This window comes from Ascaphus truei, chromosome 10, assembly GCF_040206685.1.
Source record: "Ascaphus truei isolate aAscTru1 chromosome 10, aAscTru1.hap1, whole genome shotgun sequence".
Taxonomy (NCBI): Eukaryota; Metazoa; Chordata; class Amphibia; order Anura; family Ascaphidae; genus Ascaphus; species Ascaphus truei.
In genome coordinates, this window is record NC_134492.1 from 19,713,832 (window position 1) to 19,733,684 (window position 19,853).

Consider the following 19,853-nt stretch of genomic DNA (forward strand, 5'->3'; position numbering starts at 1 on the left):
GACATAATTGTGTTCGGAGCCACCCTTGAAGAACACGAGACTAGGCTGATGAAAGTATTGGATCGCTTAGGGAAAGAAGGCCTGAAGCTCTCATTGGATAAGTGCCACTTCTGTCGAACATCGGTCACTTATGTGGGTCATATCGTGTCCGCAGACGGAGTGGCCACCGACCCGGCCAAGGTGGAGGCGGTGGTGAATTGGCCAAGACCCGAGAATGTGATGGAGCTGAGGTCATTTCTCGGGTTCTGTGGATATTATAGAAGATTCGTGGATGGATACTCCAAGAAGGCAGCTGTGCTGAACGATCTGCTGAAGGTCTATCCAGAGGAACCCAAGCAGAAGAGGACCCCCCCAAGGACCCCCTTCGGGGATCGGTGGACGCCGGCTTGTGAGGAAGCATTTAAGAGGCTGAAGAATAGTTTAACAGAGGCTCCCGTTCTAGCATATGCTGACCCGGAGAAGCCTTACATTCTGCACGTGGATGCCAGCCTCAACGGATTGGGAGCTGTGCTACACCAGAAGTACCCCACTGGGCTTCGTCCTGTGGCATATGCAAGTAGAAGTTTGACTCCCAGTGAAAAGAATTATCCAGTTCACAAATTGGAGTTCCTCGCCCTCAAATGGGCCATATCTGACAAACTACATGATTACCTATATGGGGTCACCTTCGAGGTCCGAACAGACAACAATCCGCTGACCTATGTACAAACCACGGCCAAATTAGATGCGACCGGTCACAGATGGTTGGCCACCCTCGCCAATTACCAGTTTTCTATGAAATATAAGCCTGAACCTCTCAATATAGGAGCCGATGCTCTATCTAGGAGATCGGGACTGGGCGAGACCGCCGACGATGGCCCTTGGGAAGAAATTCCAGGACCAGGAATGAGAGCTATGTGTTCCACTGCTGCTATTGTAAACGACCGAGTGGCATTCTCCGAGCTACGAGTAGTGGATTCTTTAGGGTGTCGACCTCAAGCCCTTCCAGAAGCTTACTGCCACCCTGATGGCATGGGTCTAACACAAGACGTCATCTTCACGGTGAAGGAACTGGTACTAGCACAGACACATGATCCTGCGGCTAAGGCTGTCCGAGAGGCCCTACACAAAAATGACTCTGCACTGGTGAAACGGGCTCCTCGCGAGGATGTGGGTCTTCTCATGAGAGAATGGGATAAGTTTGAGATGGATAACGGCCTACTCTATAGGGTTGTTCAATTCCACAATCATCCTGACCGTCGACAACTATTTCTACCTCGGCGTATGCAAGGTCTCGTTTTAAGATCACTACATGATGATCATGGACATTTGGGGGTGGATAAGACCTTGGGTTTAGTGCGAGACCGGTTCTTCTGGCCTAGAATGCGGGAGTCAATTGAACAACACTGCAGAAAATGTCTACGGTGCATTCATAGGAAGACCCTTCCCACCCGTGCTGCTCCAATGGGCCATCTCAAAAGTGCTGGGCCTATGGATTTAGTTTGTATGGACTTTTTGTGCATAGAGCCAGATTCAAAGGGTATAGGAAATGTGCTGGTAGTGACAGATCACTACACTCGATACGCTCAAGCCTTCCCCACGAAGGACCAGAAGGCTACCACAGTGGCTAAAGTGCTGTGGGAGAAGTATTTTGTGCATTATGGTCTGCCCAGCAGGATACACTCTGACCAGGGACGGGATTTTGAGAGCAAGCTGATCAAAGAGTTGCTAACACTGTTGAACATTCAAAAGTCCAGGACTACTCCCTACCACCCAGAGGGAGATGCGCTCCCTGAAAGATTTAATCGGACATTGCTGGACATGCTAGGCACTCTGAAAAATTCCCAAAAAGGAGAATGGAGTAAACATGTTGAGGCCTTGGTGCATGCCTACAATTGCACTAGGCACGAGTCCACCGGATACACCCCATACTTCATGATGTTCGGGAGAGAAGCCAGACTGCCAATCGACATCCGCCTACGGGTATCTACCGACGGGATACCCAACATGGCTCATTATCGATATGTGCAGAGACTCCAGGACAGTCTGCACCGTGCCTATCAGTTAGCTGAAAGAGCCACCGCTCGACTGAATGCCAATAATAAAAGACGGTACGACCACAAAGTACGCTATAGAGCGCTCCAACCAGGAGACGCAGTTCTCCTACGCAACTTAGGGATTCCAGGCAAGCACAAGTTAGCTGATCGCTGGAGGGAGGGGCCTTTTCAAGTAGAGTCCCAAATGCCGGGCCTCCCTGTTTATCGCATACGTGATGTGAATGGCAAAGTAAAAGTTTGGCACCGAAACCACTTGTTACCTATCTCCCAACTGGGAGAAAGTGAACCTGAAACAGAAACAGTAATGAACGACAGTGAGCCTGAAGAGGCTATTGCGAATCCCGGCCCCATAGATGAGACCATTCAGGATCCTTTGGAGGGAACATCCAACAGAGACTGGTGGGCACCTCCCGAAGGCGCAACAAGTAAGGGGCCAGCTGACAAAGTACCTCCATCGGAATTTTCACCAAGTAATCAATCATTAGATCCTACCACTCCGAGTTTTGTGCCTCAAAGAGACAATGTTCAGTTGCAAAGAGACTTTCCCCAAACTGGTTCACCCTCTGCCAGAGAGTCTAGGCCTCAAGCCTACGATGGTCTGTCTCAAGAGGAAGAAATGGAGACTGAGACTCGCAGGAGTCAGAGAGTGAGACGCCCTCCCACTAGAGTGGCTTATGATTCATTAGGGGCACCTCACTATGAGTCTCAGCAGCAAGCTAAAGCCAAGCTAGCCTCAGTTATCAATATGTTTGTTGAACTGTACAATCTCGTTTAGAGTAATCGTTAAGTTGTACTTTAACACTGCATTTTTATTATATAATTTTTGTACACTGTTGGAAGGTTATGTGGTTCAAGCGAGGACGTTGGAGTTTTCACCAGGGGGAGGATGTAGCCAGGTCCCCCTCCTTTGTCCCCCTCGCGCACTCACCCCCTCCTTTCCCGTTGCGCGCGTGGTTGTATTGCGGCCGGTTGCTAGGGAAGCGGATCGGGCGGTTGCCGGGGACGCGAGCGGCGAGCAGGCCGGTTGCCGGGGACGATTTACAGGGTAAACATGTGTTGTTTTCAAGAAGATATCCGTCTTTGCCAGTCACCAGAATTAAATGAATAAAATCCAGCCTCCACTTTCACAGTGGGCACCTTTACATTGGATATTGCAGGAAAACCATCTCTTGCTTTAGCTGACAATGCCATTTCTCTGTACAATGTACATTCTGTGATCATCTATTTAAACAGTTTATTTGTTCATTGCATGTCCTTTGTTAGCAACTCAACATGGGAATCCGCTTCCTCAAGCATATGTAATCCTCTTCACTTTTTGGGGGTTCCTGCATTTCTCCTTTTCATCGGGGTTCCCGGAAAGCAAAATGCTTATTGGTCAAGTGTTTCTTCCACCCTTGGGCCACTCCTTTCCTGTCCACCCTTGACCCACCCACGCCGTTCCTGCCACGGGTGTTAAGGAAACGGGGAAGCCACATTACCTATGGAAAGGAAGGGCAAGTCCTGCTTAACATAAAGGGACATCACAGAAAAGGGATGAGCTTGAAAACCCTTCCAGATTTCAGCTTTTAATGTATATGTAGCCAGGTCCCCCTCCTTTGTCCCCCTCGCGCACTCACCCCCTCCTTTCCCGTTGCGCGCGTGGTTGTATTGCGGCCGGTTGCTAGGGAAGCGGATCGGGCGGTTGCCGGGGACGCGAGCGGCGAGCAGGCCGGTTGCCGGGGACGCGATCGCGTTGCCACCGGCCCGGCGGCTAGCGGAGCAGGGCGCCGCCATGACAGTTAGCTCGCGCATGCGCAGGAGGCCAGCTAGCGCAGGAGGCTCCAGATAGCTCGCGCATGCGCGAGAATAGACGGCCAGCCCCCAGGGTGCATAGGGGCAGAGACACCTGATGCCAGGGAGCCAATCAGAAGGCCAGATTCCCCTGCTAGCAAGGAGATACATTTCGCGGGGTTTTGCAGCCACGCACTGACTCAGGATCCGGACCAGCTAGGGGTAGGAGGTGGATGCAGGGGTGAGTGACCCTCTGCATTAGGCCAGCAGCCCCCAAGGTCCCAGTTAGGTCCTGAGCCATCTATTAGCTTGTGGAGCTTAGGGACAGGCCCTAGATAGGGACACTGCCCCATTTATTGGTTTAATAGACAGGGACACAGTGTTGAAGCCGTGCGGCCCTGTGAGGTGGGTTCTGGGCTCAGAACACCACCCAAGACCCTGCGACAAGGAGTGACATTGTTCGCGCTGGACTTTCAACCCACGCGGTGTGGAGGACCCCGTCGGATCGTGTGGATTTATATCGCGGTACCCGTGGCTGGAGCCCGGGCAGGTAACCTGCAACTCACGTGCACCAACCAGGCCTATCACCAAACATAGTGGCTGCGCAGTCACACACACACCTGTACAGTGGTATTTGACTTCGAGAACACGAGACATTTGGGTGGGGGTTACTGGACACAGGGTGGGGTCACATTGGGGGTGGTTAGCGTCCGCCGTGACGCCTATAGGTGATAGCGTCCGCCGTGACGCCTAAAGGTGGTAGCGTCCGCCGTGACGCCTAGTGTGGTTAGCGTCCGCCGTGGCGCATGATGCTGTTATGCTGTTTTGATGTTATGCTGTTACGTGATATGTGTGTTTCCATGCAGTAAAGCCCGTCCTGTTTTATATTCGGTAGTGTTGTGTGGTTGTTCCTGTGAGGGCCTCCTCCCACTCCGTTGGGATCCCTCCCAGGTGGAGGCGTTGCACCTAGAGATGTATGATAAAGATGTACCCCAGGTTCCCCAAGCGGAGGCTTAGGCTCCTGAGAGCCACACAGGTTGCACAGCAAGTAGTAGCGGCGGTAGTCATAGGGAAGACCCGTTACATATACAAACGAACACAGAAAAATAAAGCTTTAAAAATAAATATTGTTGCTTGCGTTATTTGGGGTTTATCACTGAACATCCCGATTTAACCACATAAATATACCGGTGCAACAGGTTCCTAGGAGGGATGATCTGCTTGTATGTTTAGGGGTTGGGGAAGTGTATGAAATTGCCGCTATTTTTCTCCGTAGGAAGGAATTGTTTTGCTGCCTTGTTCATTAAATGCTCACGTTTGCATTTCTAAAGGAGATATTAAAATATATTACTATACTTTTCTCAAAAACGTTGGTTGGAGGAGAATGCATCTTTTGCGGGATGTGTGCCCCAACGCACATACATGTAAGGCGTGTCCTATAGTAGGTGCGGGCGCGTGCCTATGCAAACACGGGTGCACGTGACGCACCCTTTTTGTGTGTATGCTGTGAGTGAAGGTACTGTGTGTGTATGTGTGTGTGTGTGTAGATTGTGTGAGTTAATAATGTATTAAATAATATTTTTTAAATAAAAAAAAAAACATGTTGCACAATAAAAATAATTTTTATTTATTCAACTTTGACACACACACACATTTCAGCGGCGGTAGTGGCGGAAAAGCTTTCTTTTCCATGTCTTCCCCCATGTCAGCCGGCTCCACGCTCACCGTCGTGTGCGCGCTCGGCACCATTATAGAAAGGCTGGCTAACCCACAGCCAATTATAAGTGCCGCGCGCGCGGCCACTATATAACAGCCCTAAGGCTAAGCTCTTATAGCCAGGAGGTGCCTGCAACATGTATTGTTGGACCCCCTGGCTGCATAGGGCAGGACTGCTCAACTTCAGTCCTCAAGCCCACCCAACAGGTCAGGTTTTCAGGATATTCCTGCTTCAGCATAGGTGCCTCAACTGACAGCCTCTGATTGAGCCACCTGTGTTGAAGCAGGGACTTATTGAGCCATTTGTGCTGAAGCTGGGATATCCTGAAAACCTGACCTGTTGGGGGGGGGGGGGGGCTTGAGGACTGGAGTTGAGCACCCCTGGCGTAGAAGCTAAAGGAGGATGATGATGCCACTTGGCAGTTTGCTGGCTGTTCCTAATAATAGTTATTAAGCACACCTGGTACTGACATCACACAGCAGCCAGACAGCGATACAGTAGACACACTGGGTGGGAATCCCTGTGTCTGAGAACGGAACATCCAGTTGAGCAACATATCGCCCTAGATATTATTCCAGCCCAGTTTCCCATAATTAAAGTGGGAGCCTTGTGCTGCGTGGCAGGTGCAGAGCAGGAAAGGCAGGGTGTAAAATGTGGACTCTAAATCCAATCCCATCAGAGCCACACATTCTTCCAGGGATTACCAGGACCAAGGTACCTGCAGATAAGCAGCTAATCAGATGGGGAAACTTTTTTTTCCTCTCTCCCCCCCCTCCCCCCCAGATGAAGCACTTGAAATAATGTGTATATTTTGCCCTTTTTCTTCCCACACCGAGCCTTTGTTAACATATTTTTTTTAGTGCTGACCACCTGATCTTTTGAAGCAAGATTAAAGAAGCTAAAGCTACCAAGTCTGGGGGACAAACTTATGCCAGCCAGTTAAATATTAAAGTGTAATTGTTGGGCTGCGGGTAAGATGTAATCTGCTATATTTTATTTAAAAGAAAACCTAGTTTGGGTGATTTTAACAGGGGTTTTTATGATGTTTAGAGGTATTCTTGACCTCTGTACTTGTGCACAGACTTGTACAGACTGGGAAATATGGTAGCTGTAAAAGACGTCCTTCCATGTAACAGATGATCCTGTTTTGCTTGTGATTGTTGGGGACGGCCTCCTACCTTCCCCCAAATACCCGTATTTTTGTTCCCCTCCCCTTCAACGTGTTCAACAAAAATTAAGTGAGGGGGAAAAAAAAGTCCCCCCCCCCCTGCATTTTTTGTTTATACAGACTAGTGGCGTGACTTTCTGTGGGGAGTTGGGATTGTTATCCTGTTCCCATACTAGAGATGTAGTGTTGTATTGGCAAGCTTTTTCTCAGAATTGTAGAGGACTAGACGAAACAATGGGTTTGCAGGTTTTGTGACTAAATACAGAAGAGAACAAAAATCAAAAATAGATTCCTGAAAATGTTAGTGGTTAGATTGACTTTGGGTTCCACCCCAAAAAAAAAATCTCCGCTGGTTATAAGGGTCTGGAATTTTCTTTCCAAATGTAGAGACTTTGCGGAAATGTTGAGATTCTCCATGTTGGTGGCGAGTAGGTGCGGCTGACTTGGTGAGGCACTGCTGCTAGGTGCAGCCACCCTCAACTGGAGGAACACATGCAGAAGTGGGACACTACAGCTTCACTGACAAATTATTGAGATCATCCACCAATGAATGAGACAACTCAATACTGAGTGAGACAAACCCACCAATGAATGAGACAACTCAATACTGAGTGAGACAAACCCACCAATGAATGAGACAACTCAATACTGAGTGAGACAAACCCACCAATGAATGAGACAACTCAATACTGAGTGAGACAAACCAACCAATGAATGAGACAACTCAATACTGAGTGAGACAAACCCACCAATGAATGAGACAACTCAATGCTGAGTGAGACAAACCCACCAATGAATGAGACAACTCAATACTGAGTGAGACAAACCCACCAATGAATGAGTGTCCTATCCTGAGGAAATCTAGCCACCCATGACTGGTCCTGAGTGTGGTTACTAATCTCCGAAAATATTAGCAGAAAGCCTTGAGTATCTCCAGTGTTGTGTCTCATTGTCTACAGCAGGGATGTGCAAACTGGGGGGCTTGGGGCACGAGAATTTCTGGGGGGGGGGGGGAAGCGATGCGCTTACAGATGCCGGGGGAGCAGGCGAGAGGCCTCTGTAACTCCATTACCTGGTCTCCGGCGGCTTTGGTGACGCATCACCACATGACGCCGCGGGGGTCGCATGAAGTCGTGACACCAGAAGACGCTGGCGTACAGGTAAAGGGGAGGGGCGCGAGCAGGCAGGGGGGCGCAGACTTAAAAGTTCGCCCACCCCTGGTTTACACTATATGCAGTTTTGGGGTTACTCTGCTTGAGTTAGGAGCCTTCTGTGCATCTCTGTCCTCTGAAACGCTCTATGATAGCTTGTTTGTACAGTACCTTGAAACTTTCACTTTTGAAACACTAAACAATTATACTTCATAGGCATTTATGCAGCCACCTGTATTTTGCAGACCTGTCAACTCTTACTGATTTGCTGTGAGCATGATTGATTTTGAGTCAGTCTCATTGATTTCTAGCATCATCACTATGATAAGTCAGAATGCCCCCAAAAACATGTTTGTTGTTGCACCAAGTGTTACTAATTTAGACCTTATGAGGTTGGAACCTCAAAGAACTTATAAGGACAATCGTGTATGTTGACATCAATAAACATAGACCTATAAAAAATAGAGAGCGCCTACTATATTACTTCATATTTGCAGCTATATTCAAGGAGCAAATCCCCCCCATGCGGGAAGCAGGTAGTCTCCCAGAGCTAAACCTCCTAAGATACTTACCGCCTTAGGACATGCTGCTATCTCCTGCATGATTAAAAGGTCCAGTGTCACACGGGCCAATAGGAAGCCCTGACGGATTATGTTTATTCTTTCTATTGGCTTGCCTGGCGCGGGGGACCTTTAAACCGCCATATTGCATGCCCAGCCAGGGCTGCTACCGGTATGACTTACAGAGGCAAGTATCTCGCGAAGCAGAGGGTCCCTGGAGCTGAAAATAATGCGGTTAAGCTCTGGAGACCCCCCACAACAATAACAAGAAACCCTAGGCGGAAACACACCTTTTACAGCTGCAGTTCAAGCAATATCCTAGGTGGGTTTTTTTTCTTCATAAATCAGTTCTGTATTATGAGAAAATACTTGTAGCATCATTTTTTTTTTTTTTAATGTTTCTAATGTAGGAAGCATTTTTGTTTCTATAGAAACCATTTACAAAGTCACACCCCCTTCCCCTTCTGATTGGCTCTGGCTTTTGAGCCCTGCCCTCTCTAGCAGTGCACCAATTGTATCTAGTAACGGTCTGGTCACATGATCTTCCCCACAGAACTTTGCATTGTGGGTAATGTAGTCCAGCAATAACTGAATTAAATAACCCCGAGCAAAGCGATCGATTACAGGTACAGGAGAACGGCTCGATCTGCAGCTTAGCTAATCACTTGTCAGTGTGCAGATTGTATTGATGCCCATATTGAATGGGAAAAAACAAAAAATAAAATAAAAACTGGCAGCTTGAACCTATTTGGATTAAGAATTGGAAAAAGGATACTCCACTACAAGTCTGCATCCCTACAAGATGTGACTATGTAGGAGGTGGAATGAGTAGCACAGTAATGGCTCTGCCTCTGAAGTGGGAGAAACCAGTTTGAGACCTACATCCATCTCATGGGAAAGTCCCTTTATATCGATATACCTTTAAAATCAGATTTAGGTTCTTCATGTCGGGAATTATTAGTGCCTTTAAAGCCGCAGTCCAAGCTGCGTTTTTTTTTTATTTTAAATCCCCTTTAATATGTGCATCAATACAATCCACACAATGATCAGTAATTAGCTAAATTGCTGATCGATCTGTTCTCCTGTGATCGATCGGCGAAGATTCGGCTCGGTGGTTCACTAAATGGCTGTCAGAGCAGCAGAAGAGAACCAAAGATGCAAAGTTCTGTAGGGAAGATCATGTGACCAGGCAGCCACTAGATACTGTACAATTGGTGCACTTCTAGAGAGAGGGCCGGGCTCAAAAAGGGGTGTGCCAGAGCCTGTTTCAGAAGAGGAAGGGGATGTGACATTGTAAACGGTTGCTATAGAAACAAAAAAATGCTTCTTACATTATAATATATTAAAAATGCCAGAGTTGTTTAAAAAAAAATGCTACAAGTATTTTTTCATAGTACAGAACTGATTTATTTAAAAAAAAAAAAAAAAAAAAACACGTAGGATATAGCTTGGTCTGCAGCTTTAAAACATATACAGTGTCCTGTCATTGCAGTAAAGTACGTTCTGAATATGTCCGGCACCCTATCCTAACGTGTTAAAGCCATTGTGAAAACAATTTGTATGTTTTGCTGCCTCTGTCCTGGCAGGATCAGGTTTTCATGGGGGGGGGGGGGGGGGGGGCAGGATAAGGCCTTTCACATACAGTTCTTATCAGCGATTTGTTCTTGCAGTGGGAATGGCTTCTTTTGTGCCTTTTTTCAAAAGGTGCTCTCACGACAAGAATGTACTTTTATCCTCTCCGGCCGCCCAGGGCTTGCACCAGTCTTGTTTGGCAGTGTCTCGTTTTAACCCTACAGACATCTGAAAGGGAATTATCTCCCTTTGTTTTTCTATCCTGCAATCAATCTCTTAGGGGGGAAAAAAAAACCCTTCTATTTGTCCTGCATATTGCAGGAGATGGAGACACAAGCCCCCGAAGACACGGACAGCACAATTTTATTTATCACTGCTCGCCTGTGCTTTGTATGCATTGCAGGTAATGAATACATTTATTTTGAATATCTTTTTAAAGAAAATATACATGCTTCAGAGCACCCAGGCAGCTGCTGAAATACAGTATATATAATCAGAAACAGGGCACACACAGAACAGAATAAAAAATAAAGGTAAAGGCAGGGTGCATACTGTCCAAAAGGACACAGGAAAGGAAAACCGGACAGGCACACCTATATGCAAAAAGGTGACATTTATTGACTCAACGTTTGGGTCCCCACGGGGCTCTTGATAAAGGTCCGAAAAGTTGAGTCAATAAATGTCACTTTTTTGCATATAGGAAGGAGTGCCTGTCCTGTATACAGCAAGGTCCCGCTTTTCGGCGATCCGCCGATACGGCGGTACCGAGAAGGGGGCCACCATGTCTGCGCATGCGCAGAACGGGCCGGTCTGGGGGAGCGCATGCGCAGAATGTTTTTTTTTTGCCGATGTTGCGCATGCGTAGAACGGCGCGTTGCCGGTCTGCGCATGCACACATAACGAAAATCGCCGGTTCCACTTTCCGGCGATTTTCGCTTTGCGGCGGGTCCTTAGAATGGAACCCGCTGCATGACTGGGGCCCGTGTGTGTGTGTGTGTGTGTGTGTGTGTGTGTATGTGTGTGTATGTGTGTGTGTGTGTGTGTGTATGTATATATATATATATATATATATATATATATATATATATATATATATATATATATATATAATTATTATATTAGTTGTGAGCAAATTCACATCTCTTAGGCTGGGGCCATGGTACAGCAGACTGTGCGGACGCTGAGCAAACAGACTGCCTTAAGGCAGTGTTCGTGTCCATGTGGCGTTCGGTTGGAAGCGGGAGGGGGTGCGCGTTGTGCAATAAGTCAGTTCAAACTGATTTCTTGGCACGACAGGCCGGTCACGTGGGCGAACCAGCTCTGTGACGCCCCTCTGCACTCTCCCCACGGCCCGTCCACCATGGCCAGGTAAGCGCCCGCTCACTGACCAGCCTGCACATGGGCGAAGGCACCATGCCCCAGCCTTAGACAGGTTGCTGCAGTGGAAGCACTGTATGCTAGGTGATAATGGTGAAAAGCAGGAGATTATATACTGTATGTATATATATATATATACATACACACACACACACACACACACACACACTATGCATCTTAACCCAGGCTGTGCTCAAAAGCTGTGAAATGCAGCAAGCATAAGCTTACAGGGGACCATGTTATATGATTTTGAAGCAAAAGGTGGCACTGTGTGCTCATTTGCATGTCATTTCCCAGAATCCCTTGCTGCAGTGGAAGTGCTGTGTGCTGGGTGATAATGGTGAAAGGCGGGTTTGCAGACCTGTCTTAAGACATGCAGATGAGCATACCGTATATTTCCATTTGCTATTTGCTTTATGGAAAGGGTTTTTGTCACTTTTTTTTACCCACCATAACTAAACACACACACACACACACACACACACACACACACACACAGTGAAGAGGCTGTGAAGTCACCCGCGTGAAGCGGGTGCTTTCCCTGTCCATGGTGGGGGCGATCCTAGGGGCGTCACGGAGCTGGTTTGCCCTCATTGGGCGAACCGCTCTGGTGACCTGCGTCACGCCAAGAAAAAGTTTAAACTGATTTCTTGCGCAACGCGCGCCCCCTCCTGCCTCCGCCCGCGCGGTCTATGGGCTCGATCACTGCCTTAAGGCAATCTGATCGCACCCCGTGCGGACGCCACCGTGCGGTCTCCCACACCATGGACGTCGCCTAATAGATATAAATCTATTGGCAAATCTATTTATCTATCTATCAATACACAAACACACAGGTGATTATCAATACTCAATATTTAAAAAAAAAATACATATAGATACATTCTCGCCATCAGTCAAACGGTAACCATTAGAAACGGAGAAATAAAATCAAATATAAAAGAACATTTGACGTTCGGCTAAACACATTTTTTAGTGTCTAGACCAGCGGTGGGCAACTCCAGTCTTCAAGTGCCACCAACAGGTCAGGTTTTCAGGATATCCCAGCTTCAGCACATTTGGCTCAATCAGTCCCTGCTTCAACACAGGTGGCTCAATCAGTCCCTGCTTCAACACAGGTGGCTCAATCAGTCCCTGCTTCAACACAGGTGGCTCAATCAGTCCCTGCTTCAGCACAGGTGGCTCAATCAGTCCCTGCTTCAACACAGGTGGCTCAATCAGTCCCTGCTTCAGCACAGGTGGCTCAATCAGTCCCTGCTTCAGCACAGGTGGCTCAATCAGTGGCTCAGTCTGACTGCTTCAGCACCGGTGGCTCAATCAGAGCCGCCTGTGCTGAAGCAGGGAATCGCCTGCATAGATGACCTGTTGGTAGCTCTTGAGGACTGGAATTTCCCACCCCCTGCTCTAGACTACCTATAAAGAGAGTGTTGTCGAAGGAGAAAACGGGGAACTTTATCGAGCGAAATTCAGTTCGCCGCCCGCCCCAATGAGAAGCATCGCAACCCACCAAGATAAACCTGTTTTTTCCCCCCAGCCTACCGGCCGCTCTAATGCTGCATAAAAATGCGAATAACAAAACGGTTGGGTTTTTTTTTTGGTCGCTACAACCAGCTAGACAACAGACACCCGAGACCTGCTTCAGCTTCATGCGAAAGAGTTAACATCTTTCCTTTTTTTTTTTTTAAAGTCAAACAAAAGCCACCCTTGAATGCGAGAGGCGTGGATTGTGCAGCTAAGCCAAACCCCAGCTGGCAGGAGAGGAGGGTGTGAGGGACTCGAGCAGGAAAGCTCTCTTTAGAAACCGATAGTCTGGGTGTTGCTGCAGGTAATTCCTGCTCTCCCCTCCTCGATATTGCACAGGAGCCGATAGGGCAGCGATGTAGCCCCGTCTCGCCGGCTCATGGATTAAATGTCACGATCGGGAGATCGGCGAGAGGCAGATGCTACATCGGGAAAGAGCAACTTCCATATTCCCCCCCACCCGGTCTTTATGAAGAGAACTCCTGCGGATCAGACGTTGGAAGGTGGAGGTGCAAATCCCTTGTTTTGTTTTACCCTGCGAGACCCGTCTGTCTTTTCACGTGTGGATTAAAGAGACGAGGGAGGCGCTTCACCCGGGGGAGCAGGTGCTCAGATCTGTACCAAAGAGACTGCTCCTTAGGACACCAGCATCTTTCCCTGGATTGGATCTAGAAGAGTGAGTTGTCTTGTTTAAACCATGTGTCAAGCGAGTGAGCTGCTGCTGCAGCTGCCGCTAGGTGTGTGGGGGGCTTTTTAACTTTTACATTTGTAAGATGTGATGTTAATCACGTAGGGCAGGGGGGTGGCCAACTCCCAGTCCTCAAGGGCCACCAACAGGTCAGGTTTTCAGGATATCCATGCTTCAGTTCAGGTGGCTCAATCAGTCCCTGCTTTGGCACAGGTGGCTCAACCACCTGCGCTGAAGCCTGAATATCCTGAAAACCTGACCTGTTGGTGGGCCTTGAGAACTGGACTTGGCCACCCCTGGCATAATGGGTAAGGCTGCACAAAGCGGTCCTTTTTTTTTTTTTAGCATGGAATAACCCAATACACCTTATTGAACACTACTGAGAAGCAGCTTGCAAGCCCAGCTTTTGTAAGGGGGGGGATTATTGTTGGACACTTACAATAATATACACACATTAACATTTCAATCATTATGCATCTGTTGTTTGTGTAGATAAATTATTACATTTTAATTTTATAAAACATCTAAAAAAAAATATATTTTTTGTAAATTATCACAATAATGCAATAACCTGTATGGAAAAAGATACAGGAACTGCGTCCCCCCTCCCCCGACAAACCCTACTGGTTTCGGGGACGGAGAAACACCTATGTTTAACCCCTACTTGAATCCTGCTGCAGCAATGTGTTGCAATTCGCTCCTCTCCAAGTTTTGCTTTTGGTCATGTAAAGCCCGGCTGCTGGGGGTTACCCAGATAGGAATGTTTTATTGCTGTTTGATTCACGTGCAAAATGGACACCGGATTAAAAAAAAAAAATCCACTTTCTGTCTCTACTTGCCAGGCTAATTGTATATCCTTGTAATGCTGCACTTTGTCCGTTCTGGCTGGGAATGTGGCCAGCAGAATGATATCAGGCTATTTCCCAGGCAGAGAGGAGTGAGTTTCTGCATTGCATGGCTCTGCTCTATTTTAAGGCTTTGCTTACATATTCATAGTCTAGTTTAAGAATTGGTCGGAGGAACCCCACATGAGGAGTTCATGCTCGCTTCCTAATTCCTAATGCTTCATGGAGATGTGCATTATTTGAACCATACACGTTGGCCTCATTTGTGCTAGGTTTTGTTTTCCTGTTAAATAGTTTTGCTGCTGTAAATCTGAGAACGTGGGGAAATATGCACAAGGGTTAAGCTGACTCTATAGCAGGGGTGATCAGCTCCAGCCCTGAAGGGCCAACAGGTCAGGTTTTCAGGATATACCTGCTTCAGCGCGGGTGGCTCAATCGAAGACTGAGCCACCTGTGCTGAAGCAGGGATATCCTGGAAAAAAATGATCTGTTTGGTGGCCCTTGAGAACTGCAGTTGCCCACCCCAGGGCTACAGTAATGCATGGGAAGGTGCCTCATTTAAATAGTATTCAGTTTTCCAAGTTACTAGGGTTGGTACGTGTGGAGCGTGGGGCTCTTATCTGTTCTTTATAGCAGTAGTAGTATATAATGTACTGTGTGACCCTGGCAACTATGGTAGATCCATTTGGGGGTCCAAATGTTTGTCTAGTTTGGATGATATACACAGAGCTTAGAAATGTTTATTTTTAGGGACTGGGGTTCCCACACTGTAATTATAGGACTGTGTGTGTGTGTGTGTGTGTGTGTGTGTGTGTGTGTGTGTGTGTGTTTGTTTAGGACAAGTGTGGATCCTGCACAAAATAAAAATGACTAGATCTAAAACTGCAATAAATGATCCTGTTTAAAATAAGGATGTGGCAGGATTTTTTTTTAACCCCATGAGTACCAAAGCAGTACATAGCAGGCCTCTTAAAGCTGCAGTTGTCTTTTTTTTTTTTCATTTATTTTTTTACTTCAATAGTTTCATGTGGGCAATCTCTAATTACCTATAGAACTGTATAGCTGCCGGTCAATTCGTTCTCCGTCTATTGATCGGCAAAGTTTGGTGACATCTTTAAATATGGGGAATGTAAATCATTGCTATAGGAACAAGCATGCCTGTTAAAATAGAATACAAGAAAATTGGTCTTTCAAAGTTGTTGTTTTTTTTTAAAACAGAAAATGCTAAAAGTATTTTTTCTTACTACAGAACTGATTTATTAAAAAAAACACATGCAGGATATTGCCTGAACTGCAGCTTTAAGGGAGTTAATGAAAAATAATTGTGATGTTTCCCGTCCATCTAAAACAGAAATAAATAATGGGGCTGGAATTATGTACCTCAGGCCTGCACAACTCCAGTCCTCAAGGGCCGCAAACAGGCCAGGTTTGCGGTTTGCTGATTTAGGGATATCCTGAAAACCTGGCCTGTTTGCGGCCCTCGGGGACTGGAGTTGTGCAGGCCTGAGGTACTGTACCTGATTTGGTCCTGGCCGTAAGGAAATTTGTGCTTAAGGAGAGCAGATACTGGTCACACTCAGGCCCGCTTTCTACAAGACTGGAGAACAGGGGTGGGCAACTCCAGTCCTCGGCCACCAACAGGTCTGGTTTTCAGGATATCCCTGCTTCAGCACAGGTGGCTCAGTCGAAGCCCTGACGGTGAGGACTTGAGTTGCCCACCCTTGGCGTAGAAGGGAAGTGAAGTCATCCATTGTTCACAGTAAACGGCACCTGAGACATCTGTATACGTGCTCCAGTACACCAGCTCTTAGGCCTCGGTACCGCTGCGCTCGGTGGCGCGGGCGGCTGCACGGGCGTTCCCCACCAGCAGGGGAATCCTGCGGAGCCGGTCCCGGTCCCCCCTGGCTGCACAGCTTACTACATGCTGTGCCGCGTCAGCCGCTACCGGATACAAGAGAATGGTGATCCCTAGCGTTGATGCGTCACGTGGTGTGGCTGTGAGCCAATGAGGAGGGGAGGCTTCGGGAGGAGGAGAGGCTTCGGGAGCGGGGAGGAGTGTGGAGGGACAGCAGCGTGAGTGCCTGTCTGTGTGTGTATATGTGTGTCTGACTGCCTATCTGTGTTTGTGTATGTGTGTGCCTGTCTTTGTGTGTGTCTGAGTGCGTGCGTGCGTGCCTATATGTGTGTGCCTGAGTGCGAGTGCCTGCCTCTGTCTGTGTGCATGCCTGTCTGTGTGTGCCTGAGTGCGTGAGTGCCTGCGTGTGTGTGTGTGTGTGTGAGAGAGAGAGAGTGCCTGCGTGTGTGTGTGTGTGTGTGTGTGTGAGAGAGAGTGCCTGCGTGTGTGTGTGTTGCTTACCATCAGCAGCTCCAGCCCGAGCCCGTGGAGGGAGGGGGGGGAAGAGTAGCGGGTCCCTCCGCTCAAGCCACGCCCCCCCTCCCGCTCAAACCTCCCTCTCCCGCCCACCTCTTGCTCCGGCTCCCGCTCCCTACAGACCGCATATCGCGGTCTGTGTATGTCAGCGCCCCGCCTGTCTGCAGTGCGGGCGCGCTGACTCTGGGAGCGGGGCCTTAGCCTTAGGCTGAGCTCAGACAGAAGGCGATGCGGCGTCGTGCGTGCGCACGTCCGTCGCAAATTTGGGTTGTGCGGTGGCAGTTTTCAAACTGAAAACTCCACCGGCGGCAAAGTGCAGTGTTGTCGCTGTGACATTTTACCGCCACAACCCAAATTGCAATTTGGGGTTTCAAACGCGAGCTGGTTCAGCCAATAAAGGCTCGTTCGTTACACGCCCCCGTCACGCCCCCAAACGCTGCGATCTGGCTCTTGCAGTTTGAGCGCAGATCGCTGCGCTGCAGGAGCGAGCGTCGGGGGCGCGAACGCTAGCAAGCTGCCGAAGCAGCCTGTCTGAACGACGCCTGACTTGTCTCTCACATTTCACAGACACTGAATTTATAACACACGAATCCCACAGCTTCTTGAAATGTCAGGTTAATTTATGCTGCTACTAATTGCCTGGTGTTGCTTTTTTTTTTTTATGTTTTCAGTTTACAACACAAACATTTTCTTTCTGCGAAAATGTTGGGACGTTCTTAAAATGAACACATCATCGAAACTTCTATTAACAAGTGAGCCTCAACCTGCAGCTGTCTGCGCTTTGTGCCACCTGCTTCTAATATCTCCCCACCTGCGATTTGCATTACTCGCTCAGTGGAAGATTAGAGCAGCCTGCAGCCTTCAGAGCTTGTAAATAAATGCACAGGGCGATTAAACTGGTTTGGGAGGTTCAGGTACCTGGCTTTTGCTTTACTTGGCCAGATCCTTCTGCAAATATTTACCGGTTGTAAGATTTTTTTTTTTTAATGTTGTTATTACTACAGTATTATTTGTGTATAGCATTGCTACTATACTCGGTACTTCACCAAACAAGTCAGTAACAGGGACACAATAGTCTCTAGCTCAGTGTTTTTCAACAGGAGTTGCTAGGCACCCTTTGGTTTGCTGCAATTTTTAGGTTTATTTGAAAATGGCACCCAATGCAGAAAAATCTATTAGAGAGGGCTAGGGTTCCTTACAAGGCATCTCATCTCAGACGTGCTACAGATGAAATCTCCGGTTCCCTCTTGACCTCCTCGCAGGAACTTGCGCCGCGCGCACTTCACGCAGATTTTTACGAGCAGTAGCGGGTGAATGCACGCCGCGGGGAGGCACGAATTCCCTCGCGGGCAGCTGGCGGACTGCCCACGTAGCGTCCCTGGAGAACGGGTCAGAACCGGAGTCTTCATCTGTATTAAAGAGGGTTGGGGATCCTTACAATGCATCTGATCTTAGACACGCTATTAGAGAGGGTTGGGGTTCCTTACAATGCATCTGATCTTAGACACACTATTAGAGAGGGTTGGGGTTCCTTACAATGCACCTGATCTCAGACGCGCTATTAGAGAGGGTTGGGGTTCCTTACAATGCATCTGATCTTAGACACACTATTAGAGAGGGTTGGAGATCCTTACAATGCACCTGATCTCAGACGCGCTATTAGAGAGGGTTGGGGTTCCTTACAATGCACCTGATCTCAGACGCGCTATTAGAGAGGGTTGGGGTTCCTTACAATGCATCTGATCTCAGACGCGCTATTAGAGAGAGAGTTGGGGTTCCTTACAATACATCTGATCTCAGATGTGCTATTAGAGACTGTTGGGGTTCTGCAGAATTTCACAATATAATTATAGTTCCTTTATGAACATTTTTTTTTTTTTAAAACCACTGGTCTAGCTTTAGGCATACATTTATTATATATGTATATATCTATATCTTAGTGGTAAGAGCACTGCTTTTTGAAGTGCCTCAACTGAGTCCCAGTCCCAGTATCAGGTCTCCTTGTGACAATGAGAAAATCCTTTTATCTCCCTCTGCCTTGGGCAGCAGACATGGGAATGGAAATTCTTTAGGGTTGGCGGTATTCACTGTGTTATTTGGAGTGCTACTGGGTTTGTGACCTAAGCCAGGCGTGTGCAAACTGGGGGGGCATGAGATTTCTTTTTGGGGGAGGCGCGGTGGTTACAAAGACCCCGCGTTCTTCCTCAAGGCATTTAAATTAAATGTCGGGGGACCGCGCAAGGCCTCTGTAACTCACTTACCTTGATTCAGCCGGCTTCGGGCGACTCGTTGCCATGTCACGTGACCCCGTGGTGTCATTTGACGCCGGCACAAATGCTAAGGGGGGGCGCGTGCACTGGGGGAGAGCAGGCTGGGGGGCTCAGCACCAAAAGTTTGTGCACCCCTAAGCTATACATCGAGACATAAAAGGCCCCAATTCTACATCCAACTTGACATATCATTTAGTACATTACGTATTTTATCTATATTCTTTCTTCATAAGTATAGGTCATTTTAGTTAAATCCTTTGGCCAAAATATTTCAAGCCTGCGACCATGTCAAGATCTTACCCTAACAATTTTATATGGTCTTATGTTCAGTATTTCCTTCACTGCCGAGAGAGAAGAGCGGAAATAACAGTGCAGCCAAAGCATGGGCTGTGTGACATACATGCAGTGCCTACGGGCTATATATGAACTACAATGCAGTTATAACTGGTTAAAACCCAGCAGGTTTTTCCATGTACCTGTGCAGGACAGGTCCATTGTGGCCATTCTCCCTCCACTGCAGAGGTTAATGAGAATGTTCACAGGTAGTGTTCGGACCTGCATACTGGTCATGCCGTGACGTGGCTGCAGGATTTTAACGCTTTGGCCAACGGGTTTAACTGAATGACCCTTATTCATGAGAATACTAACATTGAGGTATTTAACTATGTATTTTGTCACATTGGATGTAGAATTGAGTATGTTAGTCTTTTGTTGTATACATTTGGCCACACTCCGTAGCACTCCTTTTGATATAATATAATATATATATTATATGATGTGGTGGGTTCTGGGGTTAGAGATTGCTGG

General features: G+C 47.7%; 1 protein-coding gene across 16 annotated transcripts in view; it reads left to right on the forward strand.

Annotated features, from left to right (window-relative positions):
- PTPRF (protein tyrosine phosphatase receptor type F) overlaps positions 1–19,853 on the forward strand; it is a 534,777-nt gene that overhangs the window by 288,358 nt on the left and 226,566 nt on the right. For 11 of the 16 annotated variants that reach the window (XM_075616079.1, XM_075616086.1, XM_075616089.1 and 8 more), the window contains exon 1: positions 13,090–13,548. The exons of 3 other annotated variants lie outside the window; for them this stretch is intronic. The gene's annotated coding sequence lies outside the window, so the exon portion shown is untranslated. Of the gene's footprint in view, positions 1–13,088; positions 13,549–13,590; positions 13,610–19,853 lie in introns of those variants that run through there. 2 more of the 16 variants (XM_075616085.1, XM_075616083.1) reach the window with 2 other exon arrangements.